Source organism: Trichechus manatus, unplaced genomic scaffold (assembly GCF_000243295.1).
Source record: "Trichechus manatus latirostris isolate Lorelei unplaced genomic scaffold, TriManLat1.0 scaffold00021, whole genome shotgun sequence".
Classification (NCBI taxonomy): Eukaryota; Metazoa; Chordata; class Mammalia; order Sirenia; family Trichechidae; genus Trichechus; species Trichechus manatus.
This window is the reverse complement of record NW_004443957.1, coordinates 18,405,656-18,424,584: the sequence shown is the minus strand read 5'-3', so window position 1 is coordinate 18,424,584 and position 18,929 is coordinate 18,405,656.

The following is an 18,929-nucleotide window of genomic DNA, read 5'->3' as shown; positions in this document are numbered from 1 at the left end:
ACTGCTGCTTCCATGGGCATTGATTGTGGATCCAAGTAAAATGAAATCCTTGACAACTTCAATCTTTTCACCATTTATCATGATGTTGTTTACTGGTCCAGTTATGAGGATTTTTGTTTTGTTTATTTTGCAGTATAATCTATACTGAAGGCTGTGGTTTTTGATCTTCATCAGTAGTGCTTCAAGTCCTCTTCACTTTCAGCAAGCAAGGCTGTGTCATCTGCATATCGCAGGTTGTTAATGAGTCTTCCTCCAATTCTGATGCCACGTTCTTCTTCATATAGTCCAGCTTCTCAGATTATTTGCTCAGCATACAGATTGAATAAGTATGGTGAAAGAATACTACCCTGACACACACCTTTCCTGATTTTAAACCACGCAGTATCCCTTTGTTCTGTTTGAACAACTGCTTCTTGATCTATGTACAGGTTCCTCATGAGCACAATTAAGTGTTCTGGAATTCCCATTCTTCGCAATGTTATCCATAATTTGTCATGATCCACGCAGTTGAATGCCTTTGCATAGTCAATAAAACACAGGTAAACATCCTTCTGGTATTCTCTGCTTTCAGCCATGATCCATCTGACATCAGCAATGATATCCTTTGTTCCACGTCCTCTTCTGAATCCGGCCTGAATTTCTGGCAGTTCCCTGTCAATGTACTGCTGCAACCACTTTTAAATGGCCTTCAGCAAAATTTTACTCATGTGTGATATTAATGATATTGTTCGATAATTTCTGCATTCGTTTGGATCACTTTTCTCTGGAATAGGTATTAATATGGATCTCTTCCAGTCAGTTGGCCAGGTAGCTGTCTTCCAAACTTCTTGGCATAGACAAGCAAGTACCTCCAGAGCTGCATCTGTTTGCTGAAACATCTCAACTGGTATTCTGTCAGTTCGTGAAGCCTTGTTTTTCCCCAATGCCTTCAGTGTAGCTTTAACTTCTTCCTTCAGAACCATTGGTTCTTGATCATATGCTACCTTCTGAAATGGCTGAACATTGAGCAATTCTTTTTGGTACAGTGATTCTGTGTATTCCTTCCACCTTCTTTTGATGTTTTTTGTATCATTTAATATTTTCCTTGTAGAATGCTTCAATACTGCAACTTGAAGCTTGAATTTTTTCTTCAGTACTTTCAGCTTGAGAAATGCCAAATGAGTTCTTCCTTTTTGGTTTTCTATCTCCAGGTCTTTGCACATTTCATTATAATATTTTACTTTGTCTTCTCGAGCTGCCCTTTGAAATCTTCTGTTCAGCTATTTTACGTCATCGTTTCTTCCTTTTGCTTTAGCTACTCTACATTCAAGAGCAAGTTTCAGACGTCCATTTTGGTCTTTTCTTTATTTCCTGTCATTTTAATAACCTTTTGCTTTCTTCATGTGTGACGTCCTTGATGTCATTCCACAACTCATCTGATCTTCGGTATTAGTGCTCAGTGCATCAAATCTATTTTTGAGATGGTCTCTAAATTCAGGTGGGATATACTCAAGGTCGTACTTTGGCTCCCGTGGATTTGCTCTAATTTTCTCCAGCTTCAACTTGAACTTGCATATGAGCAACTGATGATCTGTTCTGCAGTCAGCCCCTGGCCTTGTTCTGACCGATGATAATGAGCTTCTCCACAGTCCCTTTCCACAGATGTAGTTGATTTGATTTCTGTGTATTCCATCTGGCAAGGTCCACATGTATAGTCGCCATTTATGTTTCTGAAAAAAAGGTATTTGCAATGAAGAAGTCATTAGTCTTGCAGAATTCTATCACGCAATCTCCAGCACCATTTCTATCTCCAAGGCCGTATTTTCCAACTACCAATCCTTCTTCTTTGTTTCCAACTTTCACATTCCAGTCACCAATAATTATCAATGAGTCCTGATTGCATGTTTGATCAATTTCAGACTGCAGAAGTTGGTAAAAATCTTCAATTTCTTCATCTTGGCCTTAGTGGTTGGCAGTCATTAAGACAGGGTTTCTCCCAGCTCATTGTTGTTTTTGTTAGTTGCACTGAGTCGATTCCGACTCATGGCGACCCCACGTGCGCTGAGTAGAATTGCTCCACAGGGTTTTCAAGACTGTGTTCGGAAGCAGATCACCAGGCCTATCTTCTGAGATGCCTCTGGATAGGTACACACTGCCAGCCTTTGGGATAGCAGTCAAGTGCTTAAGCTTTACACTACCCAGGCACTCCCATTCTTTTTTCCCCCTAGCACTACATTTAAGTATGCGGCTCAGTTTTCTCTTCTGTAATTTAGGAATAATAATAACTAACTCATTGGGTCACTGTTACAGTCAGATGAGATAGTATACATGAAATCATTTTGTAAGCTGGAGGGAATTATATTCAAGTATTAGTAAATCATGGTTTCATGCCCACTCACTAAAGCTACAAACATAGTACACAAGAAATACTTACTGTTAGCCACGAGGTCCTCATAACCCGTACAATGGGCCTGAGGAAACCTTTTAACAAGTTTTTTGGGAAATAACATTCAACACAAGAAAATCTGCCTCATCTGAATCACCTAAAGTACTTTCCATAGGAAAATGGTGACCCTTCCCTTCAGGTCTCCACCTACCCTCTCCACTCCCTCCACCCCCAACATCTAAGATTTAATCATTCACCCAGCCAAAGGCAAAAATGCTGGAAGCCTCCCAAGTTGGTTTCTAGTCTGCTTCGTGCTTCACCAGAGTCCTGACTCAGTGCCAAGGAAGCGTGATTTATAAAGCTGGCTGTGTGTGTATGTGTGTGTGTGTGTGTGTGTGTGTGTTGTGGAGGGGGGTTGCAGAAAGTACTCGTGGGCTGTCAGCTGTGTGGGCAGCAGACAGGGCATCGGGAGGGTCCGGAGCTGAAGGAGGAGCAGGAAGCTATCAGGCTGGCCAACAGAGAATCCTTCCTGATTTCGTACTGTAGTAAATCTGTATGCTGAGAAAGGATCAGGCTGCTCCTATCCTGGTGCCAGGAGAATTTTGTCTATAGAATCTAAGTCAGCAGGAGCCAGAGGGAAGAGAAGGCTCCATCTCTCCAAGGTACACAAAAGACACAGTCCTGAGCAGCCCTGAGGCAGGGCAGGGAACAGACTCCCCAATTCCTCTGCTGATTGTTCAACCATGAGGGCCCTGTGCAGTCAGCAACCTGCACAACCACACAGCTGACCCAGAGTACTTGGCCGGCTCCTTCCCAGGAAGCTAGCAGATTGGAATGGGTATCAATTCCTCTTAATGCATTTATTTTATCATTCATTCAACAAATACTCATTGTGAGCCAACTACAACTAGGCAGTATTCTAGACCCTGGAGATAAGACAGGGTGTGTGTGTGTGTATGTGTTGGGGAAATAAAAACAATATAATGAAAAATAAAGCAAAATGAAGAGGGAAAAAGAGTGACAAATGGGGGAATGTTATTTTATACAGAGTGATCAGGAAGTCTCTCTAAGCAGAGATCTCAACAGAGTGAGGGAGGAGCCACACAGGTCTATGGGAGGAAGAGAATTCCAGGCAGCAGGAACAGCAAGGGCAAAGGCCCTGAGGTGGGAGTGGTCTGAGTATATTCAAAGGCATTCAGTGTAACTTGAGTAGAATGAAGGGGAAGAGATTAAGAGATGAAGTCAAAGACATAGGGAATGGGCAGTGGGCTGGAGGTTGGAGACGTGTAGGAGGAGGATCATGTAAGGCCTTACGGGCCATGCTAAGGTCTTTAAATTTTGTTCTGTGCGAGACGGGAAATCACTAGAGGGTTCTAAGCAGAGGACTGCATGATAAATTTCTGAAGAATCTTTGACAGAAACTCTCTGTACTATGTTTTCAATTCCTTTGTAAATCTTTAAAAAAAAAAAAAGGGGGGGTGGTATCTTTGGCTACAGTGAGGGAAACAGACTGCAGGTAGGGGAAAAGGTTTGGTTGGAGGGCATTTAAGAGGTGACAGTGATAATTTTACTGGGCAAATTACGTAGATTCTCTGTGCTTCAACTGCAAAAATGGCAATAACAGGGGTACCAACCTCATACGAATGTAGTAAGGATTAAATGAATTAATATTTGCAAAGTACTTAGAACAGTGGTGAACACCTAGTAAGTACCACATAAGTGTTTGTGAAACAAAAATAAAAATAAAAGGCGGTTTGGACCAGGGAGAGAGGGGCAGACGTGGTGAGACATGGTCAGATACACTATGAAGGAAGAGCCAATAGTTGGTGAGGACTGGATGCCAGTGTGAGAGAAATCAGGATGGTGCCAAAGTTTCCGCCTTAGCAACAGAAAGAATGTGGGTGCCACTTACTGAAATAGGAAAGACTATGGGACGCTATGAGTCAGAATCGATTTGACGGCAATGAGTTTATAGGAGAAGCAGATCTGGGAAAAAAATCAATATTTTGATGTTGTACATAATAAGTCTGAGATGCTACAGACATACAGGAGACCTGGTGGCGCAGTGGTTAAGAGCTCAGCTGCTAACCAAAATGTCAGCAGTTCAAATCCACCAGCCACTCCTCGGAAACCCTATGGGGCAGTTCTATTCTGTCCTATAGCATCACTATGAGTGGGAATGGACTCAATGGCAACAGGTTTGTTTGGTTTTATAGACATACAAGTGAACATACTGAGTAAGTGAGAGGAATCTAAAACTCAGTATGAAGTCTTGGCTGGATATACAAATTTGGGAGTCACCAGAATATGATGGTAACTAAAGGAATGGGACTGGATGACACTACTAGGGAGTAAGTGTTGGTGGAGAAGAGAATAGGCTGAGGACTGAGCCCCGGGGCATCCAATGTTTGTTGTTGTTAGCTGACCTTAAGTCAGCTCCAACTCATGTCAATCCCGTGTACAACAGAACAAAACACTGCCCAGTCCTACACCATCTTCACATTGTTGGTATGCTCAAGTGCATTTTTGTGGCCACTGTGTATTTTAAGTGCCTTCCAACCTAGAGAACTCATCTTCTAACACCATATCAGATAATATTCTATTGTGATCCAGACGGTTTTCATTGGCTAATTTGCAGAAGCAGATTGACAGGCCATTCTTCCTACTCTCTAGGTATGGAAGCTCCACTGAAATCTGTCCGCCACAGGTGACCCTGCTGGTATTTGATACCAGTGGCATAGCTTCCAGCATCATAGCAACATGCAAGCCACCAAAGTATGGCAAACTGACAGACAGGTGGTGGTTTTGATGTTTAGGAGTTGGGAAAAGGAAACAGAAACCAGCAAAAAGACTAAGGCTCAACCAGTAAGGGAGAAGGAGAAGCAAGACTGGTGTTATGGAAGTCAAGTGAAAAAAGAGTTTCAAGAAAGTAGGAAGGAATGATCAAATGCTGCTTCTGCTTCTAGGTCAAAGAAGATGGACACAGAGAACTGTCCATTGGACTTGGCAATGTGGAGGCCAAGGTAACCACAACAAGAGATGCTTGTTTGATTGGGACAGAGGGCTGACTGAAATGGATTCCAGAGAGAATGGTGGGAAATAAATTGAGGATTTTTGCTACAAAGCAGAACAGAGAAATTGAGAGGTAGCTAGAGGGAGATGTGAGGTCAAGGGAGAAGTTTTTTGTTTTCTTTTGATTTTTTACATGGGAGACATTGCAGCATGTTTGAATGCTGAAGGGAATGATCCAGTACAAAAAAAGAGGAAAGCAATGAGGCAGGAAAGAGAAAGGAGAACTTTAGAAGCAAAGTCCTTTGGTGGAAGGAGATGGGTCTGGTACACAGGTGCAGCAGGATGAGTGGTTCTGGGTAAGAAGGGAGAGGCCAGGTTCAGGAGGTAGGTAAGGGTCGCTATAGCTGTGGGACTTTGTGCATGTCCCTTCTGATTTCTGCTATCCTCCCAGTGACGTAGGAAAGCAAATGTAGTCATGAGCTAATGAGCTAAGAGTGGGCCAAAAGGAGATGTTGGGGTTTGAGAGTTAAGGAAAAGGTATATGAAATAATCTTGAGAAACATGTAAGAGTGAATGGATTAGGGAGAAGTAATAGGATTTCTAGGCAGGACTAAGAACCAACCAACTCAACGTAGCAGTCATGAATTTACAGTGAGGCCACTAGCACGGCTGTGAGCCTTTCTATAGCAATATTCAGCTGCCCAAGTGGAGGGGCAGAATAGGTGGTGAGTTGGATTTAAGCAGGGTTGGACATTTGCGAGACCAATATAATGGAGCAACAGAGGGACAAAGGAGGTGAGGGTGAAAACAAGGATGTGATTACAATGATGGTGAAGCATGAAGCAGACTGGAAACCAACTTGGGGAGGCTTCCAGCTTTCTTGCCTTTGGTTGGTGAATGGCTGTATCTTAAATGTTGTAGGGAAAGGGTTGAGAAGGTAGGAGGAGACTTCAAGTGAAAGGTCACCATTTTGCTATGGAAAGTACTTTCGGTACTCACAATAGAATGTAAGTGTGATGAGATGGGAAATGAGAACATAGCTAAGGAGGGGAGATAGTGAAAGGGTGATAAGGTCAATATATTGTGGAGGCCAGCAGGATTGAAGAATCTTTGGAATCAGGCACTAGAGAAAATGACTTGGACAGAAAAGAGGTGGTGATCAGACAGCAGTCAATCAACTTGAAACTGAGTTATGGAGCAGTGCAGTTATGACAAAGTCCAAGCAGACCATGGGAGGAGCTGGGGAAGCAAGGAGGTAAAATCTTTGGAGAGAAGACGTTAAGGAACCCAAAGGCCAAGGTCCAAAAGAGGTTACAGAACCAAAAGGCCAGGGTACAGGAAGTGTCATCTAAGAGGATACTGAAATCACCAACAATTGCTCACATGAGAAAAATTGGGAAGAAAGACATTAAGCCAGGAGCTAAAATCTACACAGAATGAAGGGAAGTGACTTGGGGTCTGTAGATGGCTGTAAAAAGGAGGAGTAGGTAGCATCATCTGATGACATGAGCGCCAAAGCTGGCACTTTTAGGAAGGAAGCTTGGAATGATGGTTTGGAAGCAACAATGAGGAGAAAGCAGACACCTACCCCACCTCGAGGCTCCTGAGTACAAGATAATGTGAGAGGGAAAGCAGCCACCACATAAGGAGGCTGCAGATAAAGGGAGAGAAAGGTCTTAGAATAAGAAGTTGAGGGGAATGTCCAGAGAAGGGGGCAGAATATAGAGGAATTTGCTGATGATGGAACATGACTTCCAGATGGTGCAGTATTAGGGTTGGGGGAGTTGGGGAGGGGTGGGAAACAGATCAGATTAAGGGATAGCCACAGCGATAAGGGGAGGGAGACTGAGTGGTGACAAATACTAGACATGATGGTGTTAATCATGGAGGTCTCCAGCAGACTGCACTGACAAGGCTGTGAGTGTTGGGGAGCAAGGGTGGGGCAACATCACTGTCTCCACTTTGTCTCCTCCCACTTTCTCTTTAACCTCTCTAGTTGGGCTTCTGTCTCAGCCACCCAATGGAAACTGCTCTCATTAAGGTTTCCTCCGCATTGCCAAAACCATTTATCCCTCTTTTATTCAAACTCTCAGCAACATTCTACACAGAGGATGACTCCTTCCTTCTGAAAGCATACTATTCTTTTGACTACTTTTACCCTACACTCTCTGGTTTTCCCTACCTCCCTGGCCACTTCTTCTCACCTCCTTTGTGGGCTCCTCTTGCACCGCTATGCCCATAAAGGTTGATGTGTCCCAAAGCTCTTGATGTGTCTTCCCTGTTTCATCTCCTCGTGTACCTACCCAGGTGAAAGCAAAATTTCTCCACCATTCCACCACTCCCAGTATATGGCTGGTACAAGACCTTTACATTCTCCAATTAGCAAAAGATTAATTTAGAGAAACACATAAATGTTATTTGCACATTGTTAGTCATGGTGAATGTAGTTTTTCAGTGACCATTGTAGGAATTCTTGAGTGTGCCCATATGACATAAACAATGTGTAAGACAATCTCTGCCCTCAAATTTGTTCAGAGTCCTCTTAGAAAGACAAGACAGAGATACATAAAAAAAAAAAATAGCAATTCTGAATATGAAGAAATACCAAGTATCAGGGCTGGAAGGTATTCTAATGGTCATCTAGTTCCTCCTACTCATTTTTCAAAGCCATAATGAGGTGACTTACTCAAGGCCACAACTAATTCAGTCACCCTGGGAATGAGACCCAAGTCTCTCAACTCCCAGCCAGTGCTCTTCCATGAAGCACATATTAATGATCAGCTCTCTGAGTGGTTGAGATAAGAGGTACTGGGGGAACTGGAATGAAAGACACTATGCCATAGTGGTTAAAAGTATGGGTTCTAGAGCCAGAATGCCAAAGTTCAAATCACAATGCTGCTGTTATTATCAGAGCAACCTTGGGAAAGTCATGTAACTTCTCAGTGCCTCATTGGTAAAATAGGGATAGTACTCAAACCTAACTCATAGTCACAGTGAATATTACTTGTTGTTGTTAGTTGGAGTCAAGTTGATTATGACTCATGGCAACCCCGTGTGTGCAGACTAGAACTGCTCAATAGGATTTTCAAGGCTATGTGAACTGTAAATGGAAAAGTTTCAAACTGGAAGCTCTCGTATCACACATAAGAATGATGGGGCCAACATACATTCCCAGGAAGCAAAAGGTCAGAATGTAAACCATTTTTTCACAGGAAGAATGTGTCAAGACATAAACAATTTGTTCCCAGGAAAAATGTGTTCATGACTGCAATCATGTATAACTGAACTGGCTGGCACCACTTACCTAGGGTGGTAACTCACTCTCCTAGCCAAGTGGCCGACCTTTACATTTCAAAGGACTTCAAGCTGAAGCTGATCTTATCTATAGTCAATCATTAACCACCGTTTTTTCCTTTGTTCTCTCTCTATATAGACCCCTCTCTCTGCTTGAATGGTGGAGTGGTTTGTATTTTTACTTAGTACCTCCCATCTCAAACTGTATTACACCTCAATAAAACACCTTTTCTTTCGCTCCTACCAGAATACAAGATATTTTTCTTTGACATTTCTGGTGTCAGAAGCAGGAATTCAACCGTACATTATCTTTGATGATCCCTGGGGTATCCAGACATGGGCACAGTACCTGATCAGCTGCTTTGGACTCTCTGCTTCTGAGAATTCTCAGGAATCATTTAAGGTAAAAAAAAAAAAAAAAAAATCCTCAAATCTGAGCTCTGTTCCCTTGTGTTGATAGTTCTTCAAGTTTTATTGTGGACTTGTTTTGGTTCTTGAAAGTGAAAGTCTGTTTGTTGTAACTATCATTATAAAATGGTGAATCCTGTGTCTAAAAGAGATTTGGTGCCACCTTCTGGGACTCCTGCTCACTACAGAAGCAAGCATTATGGTCCCTTATTGTGCACATTCTTGTCTGTCTGGCATAACCTCACTTGAGACAGTTTGGAAAATCAGGCACTTTGAGGTTCTTTTGATCCCTCTAAGTTAACTTTTCTGCACAGTAAATTAGAAAATCGAGGCTCCCAGATTAAACGGTCCCAGTAGGATGCCTATTTTGATTGGTATATTAAGGCCTCTAAAAGACATCAAGACAGTAAAATTGCTTCCCTGCAGGACACTGTCTCTAAATTAACTAAGCAGAATAAAGAATTACAATGTCAAATTTCAGCTGCCACCCTATTTGCTCCCCTGCCAGCTGCTACCTCTTTATACCCTTCTCTGCCTTCTTACTCATCTGATAACACTTTATCTGAACTTCCCTTTGTCCCTTAAAAAAAACAGCAAATAAACCCTTGCCTGAAATGCCCTTTAAAATTCGCCCCAGCAGTGATGCCAAAGATTCCCCTCGTTTCACTTTTGCCCTATGGACACGCTCAGAATTGTGCAGCATTGTGAAAAAACTTCCTAAACTCCATGAGGACCCCGACAAATTTTCTGAAGAAAAAATCCTTGTTGAAGCCTACAAGCCTGCGCTCCCCAACCTATATCTGCTTGTTCACATGATTATTGGTCCAGGGGAAGTCCTGTTATGGATAGAACAGGCAGAATGGAAAGTCCCAAGGGCAGTTGAGTCTTAAATACTGATAAAACAGCCACTGAGTTATTGGAAGACTCTCAGGCCATGAGTAAAAAATTGCTAGAGGCTATCCCCTAAGGCCTTTCCTCCACGGATTGATTGGACTAAAATTCACTCTTGTAAACAAAATAAGGATGAAAGTGTTTATGATCATCAAACTCAGATGCTCCAGAATTTTTCTGAACACTCTGGCCTCACTCTGACTGCACCTGATGCCTCCAGCACTTTCAATGCTGTTTTCATATCTGGTCTTAAACCTGAGGTCTCAGCATTAGTAAAGTATCATTGATTAGACTGGGAGACAGCTCCTTTTGTCGAGCTAACCATCTTAGTTACAAACTTTCCCAGACTCTTGAAGCCGAAAGGGTTTCTGAGGCTAATAAATTAATAGCCTTTTAGTTGCAACAATTACAATCTTCCAGTCAAAAGAAAAATGCTAAACCTTCTCATGGCACAAAGGCAGGTATTTTTAATTTTTTTTTAAAAACTGGCTATTGGAAAAATGAATGCTATAAGTTAAAAAATAAATAAAAGACTGATACAGTCCCCCTTAAAAAAATCCTACCATCTGATTCAGAATGAAGGGGCTTCAGGGACAAAACAGGAACTTTTCCTGTGGGGGCTCTTAATCCACATGGAGAAACAACTTTATTTATTAACAGAGAAACTTGCCAATTTTAAATTGACACTGGAACCATCTTGTCTGCTATTAATCCCACCTGTTTACAAAAGCCCCTGCCCCAGAGTACTAAAACCTCAAAAGTAGTGGGGGTCACCAATCAGAAGAAATGTTCATTCATTTGCAACCTATTCTAATATTTCTTGGTCCTACTGAAGAGTTACAACCTTTTTTGCTCAATTCTAATACGTCTGTCAAGCTATAGGGAAGAGATCTTTTACCCAACTGAAATTGCCATTTACAATTTAATGAAGAGGAGGAAATGTTATTGAGTCTGCCTGATATCTCTAAGTCAACAGAGACAGGCTCTGAATTAGACAATCTTTAGGAAGAAGAAGCCATTTGCTATATGCAAGCACTTGTCATGCCTCTCCAAAATTCAACTCAGCCTAGTCCTCTCCCTTCTGACATCTTTTTCCTAGTTCCTGAAACCTTATAGACCACCACACCCACAGGTGTAGGTCTATTTTTGTCAGCTGAGTCAATTAAAATTCAAATAGATTTAACTAAACCTGTGCCAAAAATTCCCCAGTATCCACTCAAACGAGAAGCAAAAGAAGAACTAGCTCCCACTATACAAGATTTCCTTTCTAAAGGTATAATTGTCCCTTGTACTAGCCCTTGTAACACTCTTGTTCTTCCAGTTAAAAAAAATAAACAATAGGTGCCGGAGATTTGTTCAAGATTTGCATGCATTCAATTGTATTGTTATTCCTAGATTCTTGGTAGTTCCTAATCCTCGTTTATTACTTTCCAATGTCCCTTCAGATGCAACTCATTTTATAGTTGTGGATCTTTGCAGCGCCTTTTTCAGTATTCCTATGCATTCCTAAAGTCAATATTTGTTTGCTTTCACCTGGGAAGAGCGACAATTTACCTAGACTATAATGCTCCAAGGATTTACTGAATCTCCCACCTATTTTTCCTCAGTTTCTGCATGCAGATTTGCAGCCTTCACAGTTTACAAACAAATTCACACTGGTGCGCTACATTGATGATTTGCTAGTTTGTTCAACCTCCCAACAGGCCTGCCTTGATGACAGTGTAGCTTTATTAAAACATCTGGCTGCTGGTGGACATAAGGTTTCCAAAGAAAAATTACAATTAGCTCAGCCTTCTGTTAAATATTTGGGCCACCTAATTTCTGCAGAAGGCATCTCTATTGATCCTAAATGGAAAGAAGCTACTCTTGTCTTTCCTATACCCAAAACAAAGAAACAGCTAACGGGTTTCTAGGACTTTGTGGCTACTGGATCAACCTTTATACAAATATTTAAAAGCCTCTGAGCCAGATTCATTCCAAATTGCACTAGAAGATCAAGAGGCCACAGTTCAATTGAAAGGGGCTCTAATGAACACAGCTGCTCTAGAGTTTTCTAATTACCATCTAGATTTTTCCTTATTTATACATGAAGTATCTGGAAAAGCTTTAAGTGTACTAACTTAAACACATGGAGGACAACAAAGACTTATAGGTTATTATAGCCTACAGCTTGATCCTGTAGCCAAGGGATACCTTCCCTACCTTAGGGCTGTGGCTGCTTCTGCCAGACTAGTGGAAACAACAGCAGATGTGGTGCTGGGAAACTTTTTAGATGTCTATGTGCCCTATGCTATGTCTTCCTTATTTAATTCTGCCTTGACACAACATCTTTCTGCCAGCAGGCTCACCTCCTATGAAGTTCTCCTCCTGGCTGCATCTAACATTAGACTACATTCCATGCCCTATTTAAGTCCAGCTACTCTTCTCCCCACAACTAATGAGAACAACTATCTTATACATGATTGTCTAGATTTGACTGAGCAACTTTTAGCCCCTCAGAAAGACTTAAAAGAGACCCCGTAACTAATCCTGATTCAGTGTTGTTTGTGGATGGTTCCTATGTAAAACCTAATCCTACTAGTCCTCACTATCAAGCTGGATATGCTGTTACAGCTTCTACTGAAGTCCTTGAAAGTCAGGCTCTCCCTGAAGTGACTTCAGCCCAACAAGCCAAATTAATTGCCCTCACTAGAGCTTGTAGAAGTCCTTCAGAAAATCAGTTAATATTTTTTACAAACAGTAGATATTGTTTTGGAATTGTAAATGATTTTGGTATATAATGGAAACATAGAGGATTTTTGACCTCTTCTGGAAATGTCATAAAAAATGGACCTTTAGTAGTGGACCTTCTAGATGCTCTATTACTCCCTTCTCAAATTGCTATGATAAAAACACAAGCTCACCAACCAAAAGGAGTACACCAAACTGAAAAAGTTAGAGTAAATAATTTTGCTAATATGACAGCCAAAAAAGCTGCCTCTCAAGTTATTTCTGCACTTACGACAAATAAAGGGACTCCCCAAATTTGTCTATTGGTAATTCTAACCTTCATGAATTAACTTTAGAAAAGCTTTTAAAACACCAACAATTAGCCCAAACAGATGAAATTAAGGCATGGAAAAAGGAAGACTGTTACCAAGATCCTGCTACTAAATTGTAGACTAGGCCCGATAAGAAAACTGTCTTACTCAATTTCTTGCATGTTCCCATGAAGTGAGCCTTACATGAAGATTCCTACATGGGATAAGATAAAATGATTGAGAGCTTGAAAGAATATTAGTGGGGAAAATTTTCAAGGCTCCTGAACATTGCCTTATTTGCCCTCACTACAGTCCCAGAAAACACCTACCTGGACAATACCCTTTACCTTCCAGACCTATGCTTGAATGGCAGCTAGATTTTATTCAACTTCCACCCTCAAATGGTTATAAATATGTATTAGTAATGATGTGTAGATTTTCACATTGGGTAGAAGAAGCCTTCCCCTCCTGTCATGCTAGTGCAGCCTTTGTAGCAAAGAAACTTCTTGAAAATATCATACCCACATGGAGAGCACCAAAACTTCTTTGTAGAGATTGGGGGACTCATTTCACCAGTCAAGAACTGTGTCAAGTTTTTCCCATTTATCAAAGGCTACATTGTCCCTATCGTCCTCAGTCTTCTGGTCTAGTACACAGAACTAATGGAATAATAAAGACCCAAATAGCAAAGTTTTGTGAAACTTTAAATTTATCCTGGACTAAGGTCCTTCCCTTAGTTCTTTTAAATCTGAAATCCACACCATTTGGTCTCACAAACTTACCTCCTATGAAATAATTACTGGGAGATCCATGGCCCTTTCTTACACTGCCTGCACCAACCCTAATATTGTTCAACCTGAGTTACTGAAGTATTCCAGTCTTTAACCCAATATTCTAAAGAGTATCTTTCACAGGTTAGAGAAGCCTTTGATGAACAGAAATTAGACTCCCAAAGTCTGCCTAACATCACCCCAGGAGAATATGCATATTGGAAGAAACATCAAATACAAGACTTATTAGAACCTTGTTGGAAGGGGCTATACTTAGTCCTCCTCACCAATCCATGTGCAGGCAAATTAGAAAGAATAAAACTTTGTATCCATTTGTCACAGTTAAAAAAGGCTAAGACTCCTCTTTGGACTAGCTAACCCACCAGAGAATTGAAGGTTACATTTAAATGACCCTGTGGCCGCAAGTAGACAACATCTGAGGCAGATGGCTGACCCAAGACACTGGACTAGGCCTGAAAATATACCTTTTTTTTTTTTTTTTAAACCTCTGTTACAATCATGCCTCTCCTACTGTTCTCCTAGATTGGGCAGATGCTTATGCTCACCATTTTAAAAGGTTTAATTGTTGGATATATGGTACCCTCCCAACCTCAAGTCCGTCTGGCCTTACCTGGTGGGTCTCTCCACCAGAAGGATCTAACTGGGTTGCTCTTGATCCATGGATACAAGAACAACAGAGAAATAGTTCATTACTACAGGAAATCACTATTAGTAGATTTTCCATTGATAAATGGCCTCTTTTGGGATCTGAACGAAAACCAGGCCATAACTTAACCTGTAGTCGTAACACAACCCTTACTTTACTAAATAAAGTCACTCAAGAGCTAGCTAAAGAATCTTCCAAACTCACCAGCAGTACTCTTTGTACTGTAAGCCCACATCAACAACTGTGGGACGGATTCATCTGGTTAACTCACCAAGTGGGGAGGCTAAGTCAAGTTGCTCCCCTTTGCTAAGAACAATCTAACCACACCCATACGAATAACCCAGCCATCATCAGACCTATGGGATGGCTTCCAATGTTTGAATGTGCATCAGTTATAACAATACAAGCTATTGATTGATTTGCCACTGACTGGCTTTTGGCTTTTGGAACCAACCTTTGGCCCTGGCTCCTGCCAGGCTGGATTGGAAGATGCACTCTGGGCCTGAGCTGGACTTAGGGATGTATTTTAACTGAACTCCCTTTACCAGCTAATGTACCCCTATTAAGAGCTCGATGGTCTGGATCAGTGTTTCATTGGCTTGATCATATAGCAGCAGTATTCACTCAGATAGGACTTGAAAATGTTATGGAACATGTGGAAATATTAACTACATATATACAAACTTCCCTAAATGGCAGTGCCTGTGGGCTTCAAGAGATCAACACTGAAATACCAATGATGAGGAAAGTAGTACTCCAAAAGAGAATGGGCCTGACATTCTCACTACAGCTCAAGAAGGTACCTGTGCCATAATAAAATCTGATTGCTGTGTCTATACTCCTGACAATAGTGCTAATATTATACTCTATGTTAATCATATACAACATGTAGTATCTCACCTTAACAATCTTGATCCTTCTTTAGCTGATATTATAAGTAATTGGTTTTCCTCTTGGGCAGGGGGAATGGTGGAAAAAAATGCTACTTTATTTTGGAATCTTTATATTCCTCATCATTTCTATTATTGTTAATTATAAAATGCTGTTTTGCTTTAGTTCAATGCATTTTATCCATGAAATGCTGTACTTTAAAACCATTTGACCCTTCACATAAAATCATGCTGGTTTCACAGGCTTTCACCCACCAATGATCGTGTTGTTTAATCACCTCCCTTTTGTCTCCTGGGTATGTCTGATCTTGATTTCTATATTCTGTGCTAACTGAGAATGTTCCTCAAATGTGGCCTTGTCTGTGAAGATGTTCCCCATAAAACCTACTCACCCTGAAAATGAGACCTATTAGCTTCGCAAGGTTGAGAAAACAGTTTTTTATAAACCAAAGCTCCTCAAGAAAACAAAGTCCTTGCAGAAGGAAGGCTACTACATTGTGACTGATCAGTGTCCCCCAGTGGAGGCTTCATCAAAAGGGGGAAATATAACCAGAAAAGTTTCAAACTGGAGGCACTCGTGTCAGAAGTAAGAATGACAGGTCCTATATGCACTCCCAGGAAGCAAAAGGTCAGGATGTAAATCATTTGTTCATGGTAAGAATGTGTCAAGATATAAACAATGTGTTCCCAGGAAAAATGTGTTCATGACTGCCATCATGTATAACCTAGCTGGTAACTCACTTCCTCCTAACCAAGTGGCTGACCTTTACGTTTCAAAGGACTTCAAGCTGAAACTGATCTTATCTATAATCAGTTGTTAAACCCCTACATTTCCTTTGTTCTCTATGTATACAGAACCCTCTCTCCACTTAAACAGAGGAGTGTTTTGTATTTTTACTTAGCTCTCCCAGCCTGAGCTGTATTATTCCTCAATAAAACTCCTTTTCTTGCACTCCTAACAGAGTATGAGATTTTCTTCTTTGACAGACCTTTTGAAAGCAGATCACCAGGGCTTACTTCAAAGGTGCTTCTGGATGGGTCTGAACCACCCACCTTTCAGTTAGGAGTCCAGTGCTTAACCATTTGCACCACCCAGGGACTCCATGTGGTGAGGATTAACACTAGTTAATATATGTAAACCAAACTGAAAACCAAACCGATGGACGTCAAGTAGATTCTGACTCAAAGCAACCTATACGACAGAGTAGAACTGCCCCGTAAAGTTTCTAAGCAGCTGGTGGATTCAAACTGGCAACTTTTTGGTTAGTTGCCGAGCTCTTAACCACTGCATCACCAGGGCTCAGTTAATATATGTAAGGTGCTTAGAATACTGCCTGGCACTTAGAGAGAGCTATGTAAAGTTTTATTATTAATAAATACTAATAGAGGTAAGAGATGAACAACAGGAGAGAAGGTTGAGTACTGGACTCCTCTCTGAATCCCAGGAACCCAGCTCACATTAGGGTTCACTGAATGAATGAATTAACATAACAAAGCATACTAACTTCATTTGCACCTTCCAGAACATCCACTGAAACCACGTAGGTGAATTCCACCATGACCACCACCGTTTAAAAAATGCCTATTACTAGTCTCTTTGCACTTGATGATACCAAACAACTCAGCAATCTATGGCAAGAGGAGATAAAGACATCCAGACCACAGAACATGCAAACATGCAGAATAAACCCTGGCACCAAAAACAAAGTCTTTATATTGGGTATACACCTGGGGCAATAGAGAATTAAATGAAATACCATCTTCCTTTAATTTACGACTTCTGGGAATAAAAGCCCAAATCCTAAACAGGCATTAATTAGGTTAAAGTCTGCCTGAAAGAGAATATAAATCTTTTTCTCTACACAACAAGAACAGAGATAAAGTCATAGGTGGCCACAAATCTTGGTCAGTCTCTTCCATCTGTTGGAGACCTGCCCCAAAATGTAATCATTCATCTCAGGATGATATTAGAAAGAGTAGGGTTAGCAGCAATTCCTGAAGGGAAGATGAGATAGATGATTCACGTTTTGATGGATTCTCCACGATGTTATAGAGCTCCTCTTTGCAGGTAAACTCAGAGTGTGGCACAGACGCCATTTCTTTCTCCACAGGATCTTTGAAAAATAGATGTGTTGGTGCGGAGAGAAGTAGGCGGTAAGCTTGATTCGCCCCCATTTGACTGCTGAGGTTCACTGCAGTTAGATTGGGGTCTGACCACAGGGACCTCACTCAGAGGGTCAAACTTCTCTTCAGCCGCAGCAGACACAGATGCGTCTCCTGCTCCTCCCCGGCTGCCTCAGTGGGCCCATCGGTCCCCGCGGGACCCCCTCCCTCCCCAGGCCCAGCCATACTCCCTCTGAGGTCCCCACCCGCCCCAGCCAGTACTCACTCCCACTCCTTGCGCCGCGCTTGCGGGGTGCTCTGCATCTTGTGTGCCTCGTGGGCCTTGATGATGTCGCGCTGCTCGATGAGGCCCCCGCGCCGCCGCTTGATGACCTCGGGGCTCACTGGCAAGAAGGGGCTCGAGCCAGCCTCGAGGGCCGCGCCACTCTCCCAGCCGGGGCCTTCGCCCTCCTGTACCGGGTAGAAGTTGTCGAAGCCGCCGCCGGCGGCGCGCGGGGAGGCCGGCAGCATGCCCGCCTCGTCCGAGGCGTCGGCCTCGAGCAAGGCGCACTGCTGGGGCCGCCATGCCTCCTCATCGGGCAGGGCCAGGACGTGGCGGCGGCGGCGGCCGGTAGCCCGCGACTCAGGGCTCCCGCCCACAGCCGAGTAGGGGGTGGGCTCGGGCAGCCTGCGGCCTTGGCTCAGTCCACGCATCTCGGGCACCATCACAGAACATTGCTCTAGGCGGGGAGGGGGCAGGCCAAGACAAGGGGTAGGGTGGACAGGGGTTGGGGAAGGGGGAAAGGGACAGAGGGAAACAGACAACAGAAAGAGGTTAATGAAATTGTCCTTGAGGACAAGGCTTCTGGTTTGCTCAGTACTGTATCCTTGGCCCTTGACAGAAACTGGCATACAGTGTTGTTAGCTGCTGTCAGTCGCCCCCCTGGCTCATGGCGACCCCATGTGTTACACAGAAGAACTGCTTGGAAGCAGATCGCCAGGCCTTTCTTCTACTGAATCGCTGGGTGGGTTCCAACAGTCAGCCTTTAGGTTAGCAGCTGATCACAAACCCTTGCCACCTAGGGTCCTTAGGCACACAGTAGGAGCTCAATAAATGATTGTTGAAATTAGTAGCATCTACTGTGGGCCAGGAAAGTCTGGTGGTGTAGTGGTTAAGTGCTACGGCTGCTAACCAAAAGGTCAGCAGTTCGAATCCACCAGGAGCTCCTTGGAAACTCTATGGGGCAGTTCTACTCTGTCCTATAGGGTCGCTATGAACTGGAACTGACGCGACGGCAATGGGTTTGGTTTTGGTTTAGGGACTGTAGGCCAAGCATTGTGCCACGTGCTGGGAATCCAGAGTTAAACAAAAGTAGACTTGACTCTTGCCCTCATGAACTTTAATCTCTGCAGAAGACAGAGATTAAAGAAATAGAGAAATAGTTGATGCAACTATGATCCATGCCTCAGGTGTGCTATAAGGAGAGGAGAACACCAAAGTCTGCCCAT